General features: G+C 44.5%; 1 protein-coding gene across 10 annotated transcripts in view; it reads right to left on the bottom strand.

Moving 5' to 3' along the window:
- The window catches only part of IRF2 (interferon regulatory factor 2), a 40,636-nt gene that overhangs the window by 25,774 nt on the left and 1,238 nt on the right, over window positions 1–13,624 (bottom strand). For 2 of the 10 annotated variants that reach the window (XM_084286138.1, XM_084286142.1), the window contains exon 1: window positions 679–697. The exons of 3 other annotated variants lie outside the window; for them this stretch is intronic. The gene's annotated coding sequence lies outside the window, so the exon portion shown is untranslated. Of the gene's footprint in view, window positions 1–678; window positions 698–2,701; window positions 2,721–3,900; window positions 5,786–10,672; window positions 10,693–13,317; window positions 13,564–13,624 lie in introns of those variants that run through there. 5 more of the 10 variants (XM_084286145.1, XM_084286136.1, XM_084286141.1 and 2 more) reach the window with 5 other exon arrangements.

Raw genomic sequence — 13,624 nt, 5'->3', positions numbered from 1 at the left:
CCACTCAAAGCGGGGTCAAAGCTAAAAAATGCAAATGACTGTACTAAAAACGCGAGCACATTTCTATTCATCTGCCAAGGAAGGAGCATGTAGATGCAACATGCGTTGCTTCTTGAGATTTCTTTAAATATATGTGAGCTTTGAGATAATTCCTGGAAACCCCATGTACAAGCTCCAGAGCTCAGTCTGACCGCTCCCGTTTGCAGCGGGACACGTCTCGTGTTGTGGCTAATGAGCCTCTAAGACAAATTTCAAGCCTGTCTGAACGAACCAATTAGGCAAAAGGCGAGGAAGTCGTCTTGAAGGCAGCAAATCCCACTTGGGACGGGAAAAAAAGGTAAAAGCTGCATTTGTGAACAAGCAGTGCACTGCAGGAGAGGAGAAAGCTGCCAACGTTACTACAGGGAAGCAGGTCCTGCCCAGGGTGGCAAGGTCGAGCCATTTGTCTCGCCCGTGCCGTGTCCCCAGGGGCTGCCCTGCTGTTCCCCACAGACGTGGCAGGGTCCATCTCCTTCCCAGCGCTCAGAGGCCTCCGGGAGCAGCAGGGCACCTGCAGCCGTCAGCTCACCCCTTCACAGCCATCACCCGCCCCGCACCAAATTAATCAGAGGTGGTCAGGAAAGCCGTCTGGCTTGCGAGCGGCTCCCGGGATCTGTTTATCTGAAAGTAAAACCAAACCTGGCTAAAAATAAACCCGGCGCGATGTCCAGCTGGAAGGAAGCGTGGGCTTCTTCTGGGGAGCCATGCTCCGCTGAAGGGCGAAGGCAGCGTGCTGCTGGTAGCCCAAACACAGCCCCTGCTCCTCTGCGGCCACGTGAGGCAGAAAATACAGCCAGAAGACACTCCCAGACACAGTGCCCTGGGACAGCACCGACCACAACGGCACTAAAACGTAGCGGGGTTTTTAGCAGTTGCACGTCAGCAACATCTCTGCAACGAAAATAACGAGTCAGCTCTCTCTAGCAATCCTCTGTGTGAAATGAAGGTGCCACGTCTTCCCTCCAGAGCTGTCAAACCTGTGGTTTGCTCGTAAAGGAAGAAACGCCACGATCTGCCGGGCCTTGAAGGAGCCTCCGTGTTTCAGTACTGCCTCCCGGTACGCGTAATGTGGTTAAGAGGCAGAGCTGATGGCTCCTTTCTGTGCTGTTTCTCTTGTTGTAGCCTCCACTGTTGGCTTTGCAGGGAGAACCTCAAGCCCATCTCTCAGTGACAAACGCCTTCTGCCATCCAAAGTCATTCCAGTTTTTAAAGACCCCTGAAATTCTCCGAAGCAGGCAGCAAAGGCACGTGAAGTTTCACCGGCCATAGCTTAACATAAAGCCATCTTCGCCCTAGATCAGCACACATTAATGAAGCCCGAAACGAAGGGGAGCCACACAAAACACGAGGCCAGCCTCCAGAATCTCTTTGCGGAGGAAAATGCTCAGCGCTCCCACAGACCCGTGCTGAAATCAAGCTTTCTGGCACCACGTCGAGAATCATTTCTGTTTGTTTTCAATTCTGGTTCATAATTGTCCCGTGGTGGGGGGAGGGAAAGAAGAATCGCCAAGAAACACAATCAACTGCTAATTTTCCTAAGAAAACATTGTTCTGTCCTACAAGGGGAGGACTCCTTTAGGCATGAAGGGAGGCCCACCTACCAGGAATTTGCTTTGCAAAGGCTTGCCACTCCTAGCAAGAAAGCCAGTTGTCACGAACCACAACTTGTAACCATACACATAGAGAAATGTATGAAGCCTGACAGCTCTGTTAGTATCATTTCCCTTCTCTTGCTCCATTTTTATCATACACCTCTTCTTAATTGGGGTCAAAACCAGTGGCTGTGGGAGCAGAAACACACTGACGGGCACTAAGAGATGAAGGACATCACCCCCTTGAAGGACAAGCGTTGAGCACAGCAGACATGTAGATGTACCAAATACCACACAGCACTATTAATACTACAATAGCACGATAATAGTATTTTGACCACTTTTGAAGGTTTGAGCTAGTTCTGCAGTCAGCTCAGTCTTTTTTTTTTTTTTTTTTGCAAATAGATACCACAGAAACGCGGTGGAATCTCCTCCCTGACAAGCTATAAACTGTCCTAATCCTGCAGACGTGACTCAGAGGAAAAGCGTTGTGGAAGACAGCGAGCACGGGAGCTCTGAAGTCAGGCCAGCACAACCCAGTTACAGACACACAAACCTGGAGGAGGCCAGCCAGAGCACGGCTCCTGCTGCCACGTCTTGGGTTTGAAAATGAGCTCTCTGCACTGAAATCCTAGCAGCAGCCTGGGCTCAGGCGTACAAACCGATCTCTTAAAGGACACGGCTGAAGGAAAAGAGTCACAACAATGTTAAGGGGCATAACAATATTCTTACAAGTAGTAGTACAAAGGGCATTCGGCAAGTAGCTGTCACTACACCACCCTTAAAACGTAGTAAGTCATAGTGAATTTTAGCTCCGTGCTTCTCTGAAAAATGTATTTTTCCAAGATTCTTTACGTAAAACTCTTCAAAAGGAAACCCAGAGTACTCGTTTGTTTTTAAAGAGAAGTTATGAAAATATTTTCAAGAGATATTTCCCTTCAAAGAAATATTTAAAAAGCTGTAAATGATGGTTGGGTTGGATTCTATATAAACATATAGCTTTAAATATTTTCACTCAATAATGTTCAATAAAGAGCTTGTAGTCCTCCCTATTGTCTGCTAAAACGTACCAGCAAGTTTGTTTTTTCCTCGATAACACTGCTGCCATACAGAAAGTACAGCCTTGGAGAAGGCAGGGCTCTTCAGTAGAATTATGGCAGCTGTAGAGAGAAAGTGAAAGCAACAGCACAGCATGTATTAAAACTGAGCAGTACAAGATGTTCCATTCCCTTCAGTTTCACTCTGTCTGTCAGCATCTGGATAACTGAAAAGACACGTAGGTTATCTCAAAACCACAAACTACTCTATGCCTACATCATGGATATTTTTGAAATTTACTTCTGTAGAAGTAAGAAGAAGAAAAAAAAAAAAAAAAGCATTTCTTTTTTCCCTGTTATAAAGTACCCATTTAAAAGATTTGGAGATGGAAATGTAGCCCATGGCTGTGAGAAGGTAAGGTGGGAGAAGATACTCAGAGGTGCATTTGGGAAGTAGGTCACAGCCTTTCCCCAGAGCTGTGAAAAAACATCTGTTCCCCAGAGGACTTGTGCAAAATATTGAAATATACTATTTCTCTTTTATCTGTGAATAGACAACTATTCTAAATATTAAAAAATATTCTAAATATTAAAAAAAAAAGGGAAGTAATCTCGTGTTTGTGTTTTGCTGATAATTACTCCCTTTGTTTCCTAATGCTGATGCACTTCAGAAAAGCATCAATCACCCTGTGTAACCAAACAGATATGCTGAAATGAGACCATACGCTAATTTTAGGATTCAGGGAACTGGATTCTGTATTTGTCCGTGTGCCAAGAGTGTTCCAGGATACAAAGAAACATGATCTTATTCGAAGGAACAGTACTTACAGCAAAACTCTGTCCCTCGGTCACAGCTTGGACTCTGCCTTCACACAGGATTTTGTGCACAGGACCACCATGTGTCTTTTCCTGGGTAAGAAAACCTGCTAATGTGGCCTGGTCAGAAATACTTTGAAACGTGACTGAGGTTTAAACTGAAACACACACCACTGAACTGCAGCTACTCTGACATCGTGCACCTGAAATCTTCCTGGCTGTGGCCTCCAGGAGACCCCAGCTTTTTGTACCTTCTGAAAGCAGAAGGAAAGCCTTCCCACTGACACTGCACGGGAAGAATTAACGTGCCTGCTTTCTGACAACCCCACATTATGCAAATACACATATCTTCCTTGGAACCACCAGCAGAACACTGAGTTAAAGGAGCATTAGTAAATGAGGAAAAGCGCACATACCCATTCTCACAGTAGCCTGGGCTAGGGGCTCCAAATAAAACCCTGAAGCTCTTGGAGCTGTAAAATAGAGATACAAGGCAAGAAAGTACAGGGAAGCCTAGAAAAGACTATCTAGATTCATGGATAGTTAGACAGCAAACCTTCCTTCTTTGGTCTTTTAATCTCATGTATTTATGGCGCCTCTTCTGCTCCCTACGAATACTGACACCATTAAATAGGGGCAGAGGAATCAACCCGGCACGCTGCTGCACACAAGGGAGATGCAGGAAGGTAGAAGGATAAAAAAAGCCCTTGTGTCCTCAAGGGCTGGAGGGTGAAAAACACCCCAACCAACCCACCATTCCCTGCAAAAGAACAAAACAAAAGCAGCAAATACCTCCAGTATGTACAGCAATCAGCATCACAGACTGCATGACAAACATGCCCAGGAAAACGTACAATGGGAACTCATACTGTATAGAGAGTGTGTTTCATCAGCCCTATAGCATTTCTGTTCCACCCAAAGGGTGTTAACACGTCCTGGCTGGGATTCAGACATTACACATCAAAACAGACTCTTTCCTTTGGTTTCCATGCACAGCTGAGTTTCCCTCGGCAGCAAGGACGTGAGCTGTTATTTTGCAGTGATCTCAGGCATCGCCGAAGGTAGCCCTCGGACCTACAGCCTCCAGCTGCACTGAGAAAAAGCCACGGCATTTTAATTCAACTGAACCAGGAGCCTGGTCAGTGCCTCTGGATAGGGCTGCTATGAAATAACACTTCAGTTTCCCAATACCTACAATAAATTTCCCTTCCACTGGCTCTTATGTTGAACATTATCGTAAGATTAAATAACACGACGTCTGTTGCTGAGCCCATTCACTTCTTTGGCACCACAGTGACTTACATCAGCTGGGAACTTGGCCCAGCCTTCCAACAAATAGATTGTTAGCGATCATCTCTGCAGTATCTGTGCCACGAGGATCATCTGTACACACACGGGTGTCTGCAAAGCTGGGGAGAACACAAAGTGATTGCTTCACTTCCAACTTCAAGGGAATACTTTGTTTCCTGTTGATTTTTTTCTCCTTTGTTTCCCAGGTCTTGCCCTGACTCAAGATGGAGATGATGATCAGCTTCACATGGCGTCGGGATGACAGCAGCTCTGCGCAAGCGACAGCCAACAAGCGGCGTGTGATCACAGAAATCTCCTTCCCCGGCACCTCGGAAATACAGCCACAAGCTTCACCTGATTTATTTACTTCTTCAGCTCTTGTTTTACGTCTGGTGACGGCTGGGGGTTTGTTTCCAGCATCTGGGATGGCCAAGGACTTTTCCCCCGCAGGCTGCCAGAAGAAAAGGTGGTCGTTTTTCGGCGGTGGATCCCTCCTTCGCTCAGCCGAGTTTGGGAACAGCTTGTTTACAGCAAGAAAACCGCTGGCACGGCTGTCAGGCAGCAATTAATTCCTTGCACTGGGGAGCAGTTATCCCCAAATAAATCAATTTTAATCTGGAATTAACTGCTCACACACGGATTCACTCCTGAACACCCACATACAATAGCTGATGCGGCTCAGCCGTGCCGGTCCCTACGCGCCGCAGCCAAACCCTGCGCCTTCCTCAGGGCTGTCAGGAAAAGGCAGCGTTTGACAGCTGATTCATAAGGAATTTTCCAGGCCTATGAAAACTAGGAGGCTGTTAAGGCTCAAACAATTACCAAGAATCACTTCTTTTATCATACTAATGCAGCTCAACAGCGTTTTTAAAGTCTTTCCATGGCTCTGTCAGACCAATGCTCTCTCAAAGTGCGCTGTGTGGAGACTTACAGTAGACGTCCAGCCCTAAAACACTGCCGAGCACACTGCGTTTCCTACACAAAGCTGTTTTTTTCTGAAAGCAACACAAAATCATACATACAAGTATCTACAAGATCGGGATCCTGAACTGTAAAAACCCTTTCTAAAGCCTGGGCAGACACCATCTCCACGTCCTGCCCAGCACTTCTCTGACTAAGTACACGGCCGGAGCTGTACAGGACACCACGAATTAGACAAGCAGCCACTGTAAAACACAAGTCCTTAATCACAACGTCCCCACACTGGCGGCTTGTGGCAAGCCTCCAGAAAAGATGGTTACTCTTTAAAGGCACTCGGAGAAGCAGAAAAATGATTTTGGACAGCGAACGCTGAGAAGCGCGTTCAAGGAAGAGTTCTCACATTCACTGGCCATGACCTGGACCTGATGTAATCCACCTCGCTCAGATTTGACTTGTTTCCCACCGCCAGCTCTGTTTGGATAACATACTGTTCTGCGACACACAGCAAAAACTATTTGCACACTACACTAAAGTACAATTTAGTATTTGCTCAAAGCTTTCGTTTTATTGTCTGGGCAAAGGCAGCTTCTACCACCGGAGTTAATAGCTAACCCACACCTACTTTTGCTACCCTAACTTCTAATCAGCAGCATCCAGAGAGCAGGAGACGTAAACCACCTCTGCTTAACCTTGTGGTGAACACCGAAGCCAGTCCCTTCCACAAATCAGTTTCTCCCTCACTTCCACCAGAAGGGACAAATCCCAAATCCCTGACTGCGACAGTGCAATTATTAAAGAGAAGTATATGCTATTTCGGTTTAGGAAAAAAAAAAAAAAAAAAAAATCTCTCCCACTCACTTAACATGCTTGCTTTAAAGACAGACCACAGAAGGCACAGACTTGGGGGCTGGGATACTCTGAATCATCCACACTGCAAGCTGGAAACATGTCTGTCACATGCACTTATTTATGCCTACAAAAATAGCACCATGAAAGAAGCAGATGTGTGAGCACAAAAACTAACTTAAATTGAGTTAGTTATTACAGAGATATTGGCCCGAACCCGAGAATTTAACAGAGAAATGTCTTTCTTTTGTTCGCCCGCTTTAAAGGTTTGCTTTTACAGAGCACCAAGTACTAAATGCTTAATGCTGACACTTGTTGAAACAGTATGGTGTAAGCTTCCTTTTCACAAAACCATTACTTCCCACCACCACAGGGCACGCAGGAACTTCTTCATTCATTCACGTTGAGCTATGAATGGTTAATAGGCTCCCTTGCAAAATTTGTTCTTGGTTTGATGTTTTTGTGTTGGTCACAGGCTAACGGCAACAAGACAGCCTCAATTCCTGATCCGCAGCAGCTATTTCTATCTTGGAAGTTTCCTAAAATACTACTGAGTTAGAGTGAGACCACTGAACTCATCTTCATTTCGCTTCTAAGAAAGGTAAGTGTTTTAAACTAAACAAAGCTTGTCTTCACCAGCTTCCCCCATGAGTCTCAAACCTCCAGAACAGTTTCGGCATCCAAGGAATTTAGTTCTGATACGCCTGAACATAACGCTTGTCAAACGTGTGAGAACTAAATCTCTGGAATTGAAGCCCTTCCTTTTACCCTCGTACAGCTTCAGAAGGGCAGGGATGGTCCACGCTTCTCCCCAGTACCCAGACAACATTTTATTCAACACATGCCAGGAACACATCCCCACATATGAGAAGGATACTCATTCAAGTTCCTGTGGCCGTCTTTTGACTAATTTACCAACAAGTTCCCAAAGTCACACAGGACCTTCTAACTGCTGGCTGATCCATGGGAACTGAGCAAGTCCCCTTCCCAGCCCTTTCAGGGGACCAGCAGAGCTGACAGCAGATAGCATTGTTGTGTTACTGTTGATCTGGCCCAGATCTCAGTGGATGACCCCAAAGATGAAAGAAAAAAAAAATCATACATTTTATACCTGATCCTATTAACAACTCAGATCTCAACACGAATACATTTCAAGCATACCTGCCATCTGAATGACCCCCTCATCATATTGATGTTATCACCTGTATGTCTCTTTCTGTACCCTCTTGCCACGTTTCCAAATGTTACTTCCATGAAAGACGAACACACACCGCACAGAGCACTGCAGGGTCATCACACTGACCGCTGGACGGGAAAGGAGTTACCTGGAAAACCTGGGAAAATTGCTCTTATTCCTTATTGTGCATTCTGCTAAAGCAATGCTGCCCTGTAGAGCTCAAATTTACTAACAGAGAAAACAAATAATAATACTGAAATCCTCTTCATAAAGTTCAGCTCTTGTGCTTCTTTGCTCTGTGTTTATTTTCTCATTTTTGCCAACTGGGAAACGAAAACCAATGGAGTCAGTTTCACTTTTGTTTATATTTGGTTTCAATTTTATCCTCAAGTTTTGCTTTCATGTTTTTACCATAACAATGTTTGGATTTCAAATCCTGCAGGAAAGCTTTCAGTAGCTTTAAAGTATTTGTCTCCTATCCCCCCCTTTTTTTTATTCTCTGGAATTATTTTTATTCTAGATAAACTTTTTAAGATGCTGTCACAATTCTGGAATGCTTGTGGTAGGGGCACTGTTTTGATTTTTTACAAATGCATATGCCACATCCAATTTAATTCAATAGTTCGGTACTTTCCACTTGATTCATCTCCCCGCTAACATAAAGCACATCTGTACCACTCAGAATAACACCTTAAAAGTAGGAGCAGCCAGTGCACCACACGGACAGAAATGCATGTTACATATGTGCATCGAATGTGCATACAGACCAAAACGTGCTGCTACTTCACCTCATTGATGAATTAGGGCATTATCTTGCTTAGATAAAGCTGTAAGAGGTTTGCCTGTAGCACTGTCAAGCAATGTCTAATATTAACAGAACTATTACAATACCGATTTCATGTTCCCTGTGCTCATCAAGCCCCTCCACTCGCAGACACCCTTCCGTACACATCAGAAAGCAGAACTTAGCCACGCTTTCAGAGTTTCCTAAAACAAACCGTAAGCAAACCTTCCTTCTTTTGTGCTATGTCAGTGCTAGGCACGCAGGTCTTTAAAGGCTGCTTAAAATAATATCACAGCAGAACGGAAATGGTTAGACAACATCCACTGTCAACTGCGGTTCAAACTAAGGGACAAATGCAAATGCTCTTGCCACAGCTTAACTCCATTCCTAACACCAGATATAGCTACAAATCAAACCTGTAAAGGTTACCTGAACACCTCTGAACTCATAATCTGCCCTATTCTGTAAGGGAAATTGTAAGGGAAATTAGTGCTTCTAAGCACAGCATGAAAGCCAGTAGCCTGTACAGCAACAACAGAATGCTAAAATCATTTAAAGTCAGAATTAGTTCTGTACCTTGGGTGAAAAAACATGTCACATGCAGGTGGATTTGCTCCTGAGTGCCTGTGTCCAAGCTGCAACAAGATAAAACGTCTGCTTTGTGCTATAGACTGCTGTACTTTCGGTGTAGTCTGCCCCAAGCAAACAACGGGGCCAGAAGATCTCCAACACACACAAACACCGGCTTGCAGCGTATTACACACAAGAAACCGAACATTACTCCCTCATTCACCACTTCTGCATTTTCTTCCCAGCTCATTTGAAAAAAACAAGCATTCTTCGTCAGCTCCAAGAAGCTGAAAACATAACCAGCACTAACTGAAAGAGCAAGTTGGGTGTTTTACAGCCTATCAGTGAGCAACGTGTGTTGTACAATGTGTCAACTGTGCTATACACAAAACATGTAACTTTATATATATACCAATGTAGACATTAAACTCTTAACATGCTTCCCTTCCTCTACCTGTCAGGAATTGCTAATAGTCAGTGCTCGTTTTTCCTACTGGCTATTTTAATCTTAACACACGAGCTCACATGGTGAAAGCAAGGAAGAACCTTCAGCCAGTTTGTAAGTAATAATTCAACAAAACTTCTGAAACAGAAGGGGAAATATAACTATATTGACTGTTTTTTGTGTTTTTTTTTTGTTTGTTTGTTTGTTTTTCCATAATGTTATTGTTACATAAGGAATATGCAACGTAATAAATCTGTTCTTCTCATGAACTGTACCCAGAATCCTTTCGGTTTGCTAATTTTTTGTTTTCCTTTCGCACTTGTGATCTCAAAGAGCAAAACAGAAAATGTATTACACTAATCACGGTTTATAGTAATAAACCTTCTGTAAACACTACCTTATGGCTTATATCCTCAATATCACAATCAGTGTAGGTAGGCCTTTGAAGAACGGAGCTTTACAAGGTCAATCTTTAACAAGTCACAGAGATAAGTCAGTGTCCCACAAAAAGAGCAACAGGAGATTAGTTCTGTTCCTTTATCTACAAACGGATCCTGCCTTTCAATACTTAAGATCCACGAAACATAAACTGAGGTTCTAATGAGCTAATAATGAGGTTCTAATCTTGAAACCAGCATTTTGCTGAATACCACGGTGTCAGTGCACACACGGTGCATTTAACCTGGCTGCAACTTGTGTCTGTTAACAAGTCCAGGGATAACATGCGTAGACTGAACAGGATCATCGTGGAAAACATTTTTGTTCTCAAGAAGTTTCCTGAGAACTTATGGCACAAAACTCACGTAACAAAGGCCAACACACAGTCTATGGAATCAGTCTATGGACCATTTTTTATGCCTGTGCTTCTTACTCTTGTGGCGAAAATTCCCTCACAGTTTTCAGGAAGAATCCTTGCTCAGGCCTGCAGTGACCTGCGGATACTCAGTGCTCAGCGTTTGAAACTGAACCGCACTGACTGCTAAGCCGTGCAGCAAGTTTCTCTTCCACACACTGCCTAATTGCTCGTCAGCCTACGTCAGCCTGTGACATGCGTGACACGTGAGGCAGTGCGCGCCGCGATTTATTTACTGCACGACAAACACCTCCTCCTCTAGTGAGGCTGCCTCCCATTCCTTTTACGTGGGTTGTGTTTACCTGTGCTGTTCCCTGCTGCCTGTTCACTGCCTCAGGATGCTAATGATTTCAAGGAACACTCCCACATCCTCTTCTGTCACCTCTTCTCCGAGCTAAGGCTTCTGACTCTCTCACAAAAGCTGCTCCATGCACCTGATCGTCCTTGATGCCCTTCTCTGCAGGCCGTCAAGTCTTACTACGTCCTTTCCAAGGTGGGGGAACAGAAATTGTTAACGCTGTTCAGGAGAGGGGAGTAACATGGACTTAGGGTGGCATGACAGTGTTTCCTATTCCATGTTGCACTCCTTCCTGATAATTCCTAAGCTGCCCTCTGCTTTCTTAGTCACTACTGAGCACAGAGCTCACTTTTTCACAGGACTAACTGTGTTCTGTGATTTGTTCCCAAGTAAAAATAGTTCAAACTTCACTTTTGTGTATAACACTAAGATTACATTCTTGTCCATGTGCCTTACATTTCATCAGTCTGTACCAAATCTCATTGCAATCTTACCCCTGGACTTTCAGCACAATGAGGTCCTTCTGCAGCCTTTCAGAGGTTTTACCACTCCAAACAGCGAGTCAATACCATGAGCAAACTTGTTGCATCACCACATATCCCTTCCTGCCCCTGCTGAGTGGCAGGGACTCTAGACCAGCTCCTGGGGGACGAGCTGAGCCTCCTCTCATCGAGCAGACCTTGCAACCAGCCCTGTCCTGAGGAGGGCTGTACTAAGCAGACCTCCACCACGGCTCAGCGATGCCTTGAAACAACCCCAGAAGCCTCGTGAGGCACAGCTTCTCCTCCTCAAAGGCCCAGTCTGTTGTCGGTGTATCACACTTGTACCTCCTGCTCACTAATCCCGTTCACCAAACCCTGGCAAACAAATAACAACAACAAAAAAAGGCGAAAAAACACAAAAACAACCACACGTAAGTTCCCAGTCTCCCCATAAACCTTGAAAAACTGGCGTCTGATTTGTCACCTCCTATTCCTGGAGCACCAAGGCCAAGTCTAAGCCACAAGTTACACAAGAGGCGATGTATCAGCAATTTTCATCGTCTAAGTTCTTCCAAAAGTTTTGAACAAGGATCGCCTCTTCCCATCTGTTTTATCCCTCACCTCAGTTTGCTCTGATACCCTCCTCTTACAGACACGTCAGTTTGAGAGAAATCCTCAAACAGGCTCACTCCTGCTTAAAAGGGAAAAAAAAACCTCTAGCAAGGGAATGTTCCTAAACTCTTCCTTAGTGAAACAAGACTCAAATAACTTGTTTCACTCTTCTGTTATGACTTTATCTTCCTTGGGCACTCCTTCTACACTTGGATCATTTATCAGCAGGCTTCCTGCTTTTGATGCACTTCAAAGGGGATTTATTGTTTGTTTTCATGCTTTTAGCAACTTGTTCCGTGACTCTTTTTGGCCTACCTTATTGTGTTTAACGCAGATTTTATGTTCTTTTCCATCTTTCTCGTTTGAAGGCAAAGCATTAGCTTGTTGAAAGATGCCTTTTTACTTCAGCTGATCTCCTTCACTTTGCTTTTCAGCCTGTTCAGCTTTTTTGGCATTTCTGACAGATGCCATGCAATTGCTCTGAGCCCCTATTACAACGCCTTTGAAGCATTACATGCCACCTGCACGTATTTTACACTTCTGACTGCTTCTCACCATTTTACTCATTTTTTTCCCCTCCTCTTATGAAGATTTTCTCTGGAAAATTAACCACCAGCACAATAGCCCCTGGCTTTATTCCTCCTGAAATGACACTGAATCTCAGCACATTAGGATCACTGTCACATCAGAGCATTTTTAACGTAAAATCCCAAACTTAATTCCTGCTGGCTAGGACCTTGCCCAGAGCTGCCACCCGCAGAGTACCCTGACAAGCTACACCCAGAAAACACCCTAAAAACTTAGGACCTGGGCAAGTTTCATGTTGGAACGTGACAACTGGCATGGGGGCAACCAAAGCCTTCCATTACCTTTGTATTTCCTACTTTTGCATCCTCTCTGATCTCCCTTGACGTCTGACAGTCGCTGTCGACACCTTGGTTGGGCAGGCAGTCACACAGCCCTAATCTATGCTCTTCCTATTTGGGCCTGGAGCACCGGTTCATGAGATCCTGTGTTACTTCCTGAAACAGTTACAGGCTTTAACAAAAAGCATCCCGCTCCATGCACGTGGCAGCTACTCGGTCCTCCTCACGCCATCTGTAGTCTGTCACCACACGCTCTGAGCTCCTGCAAAGTTTCTGGTACTCCGAGTATTGTACCATGGAGATGTTTCGGCAGGGGTCTTTATTAAGACAATAGGCAGTATTTATATTATATAATATTTAATATGCAACGTTTATGTAATTTTAATAATATTTTTAAATAGGGATGATCCTCTCCAAGATAGGATGTGTCCCAGCAAACCATGTTCTTCGCCTGTAGGTCTTTCCTATAGGTTTAAAGCTTTGATTTAAAACTTATTTATATGTAATATGTATAAAACAATGTAAGTTTATGTTTTAAATTAAAGTATACATAGCCTGGTGGAAAATTTATTTAGATAAAGACCTTTTTTTTTTTTTAATGTAGACTTGTTCTACTCCAAATATATTTCCTCTTGAATCTTAGCCCCTTTCTTCTGCATCACTTTCTCTCCTGTGCATTAAGACTCTACCTCTCTCCAACGCCACCTGGTCCCACCACAGAGCTGGAGGCCTCCATGCGATGTAGATTTGGGTCTCTACCCCACAACAGCTCTATTTTACTTCTCAAGCCTCTTATCTGCCTCTCCCCATGCAGCATGGCCTGTGACGTGCAGCCTTTCCCAAGGCCCGGCCTGCCACCTTCTGATAGAGACACCGCGCGGGGAGGAACGTCAAACGTGACGGCTGACCACCCTGACAGCCGTACCTGCCAGCTGGGATCCCTGTTTTGTTTTGTTTTGTGACTGTTTTGCTACCTGCCTGTGCTGTGAGGCACCA

The sequence above is a fragment of the Netta rufina genome (assembly GCF_964035555.1).
Source record: "Netta rufina genome assembly, chromosome: 4".
NCBI lineage: Eukaryota > Metazoa > Chordata > Aves > Anseriformes > Anatidae > Netta > Netta rufina.
This window is presented reverse-complemented; position numbering and strand designations above follow the sequence as displayed.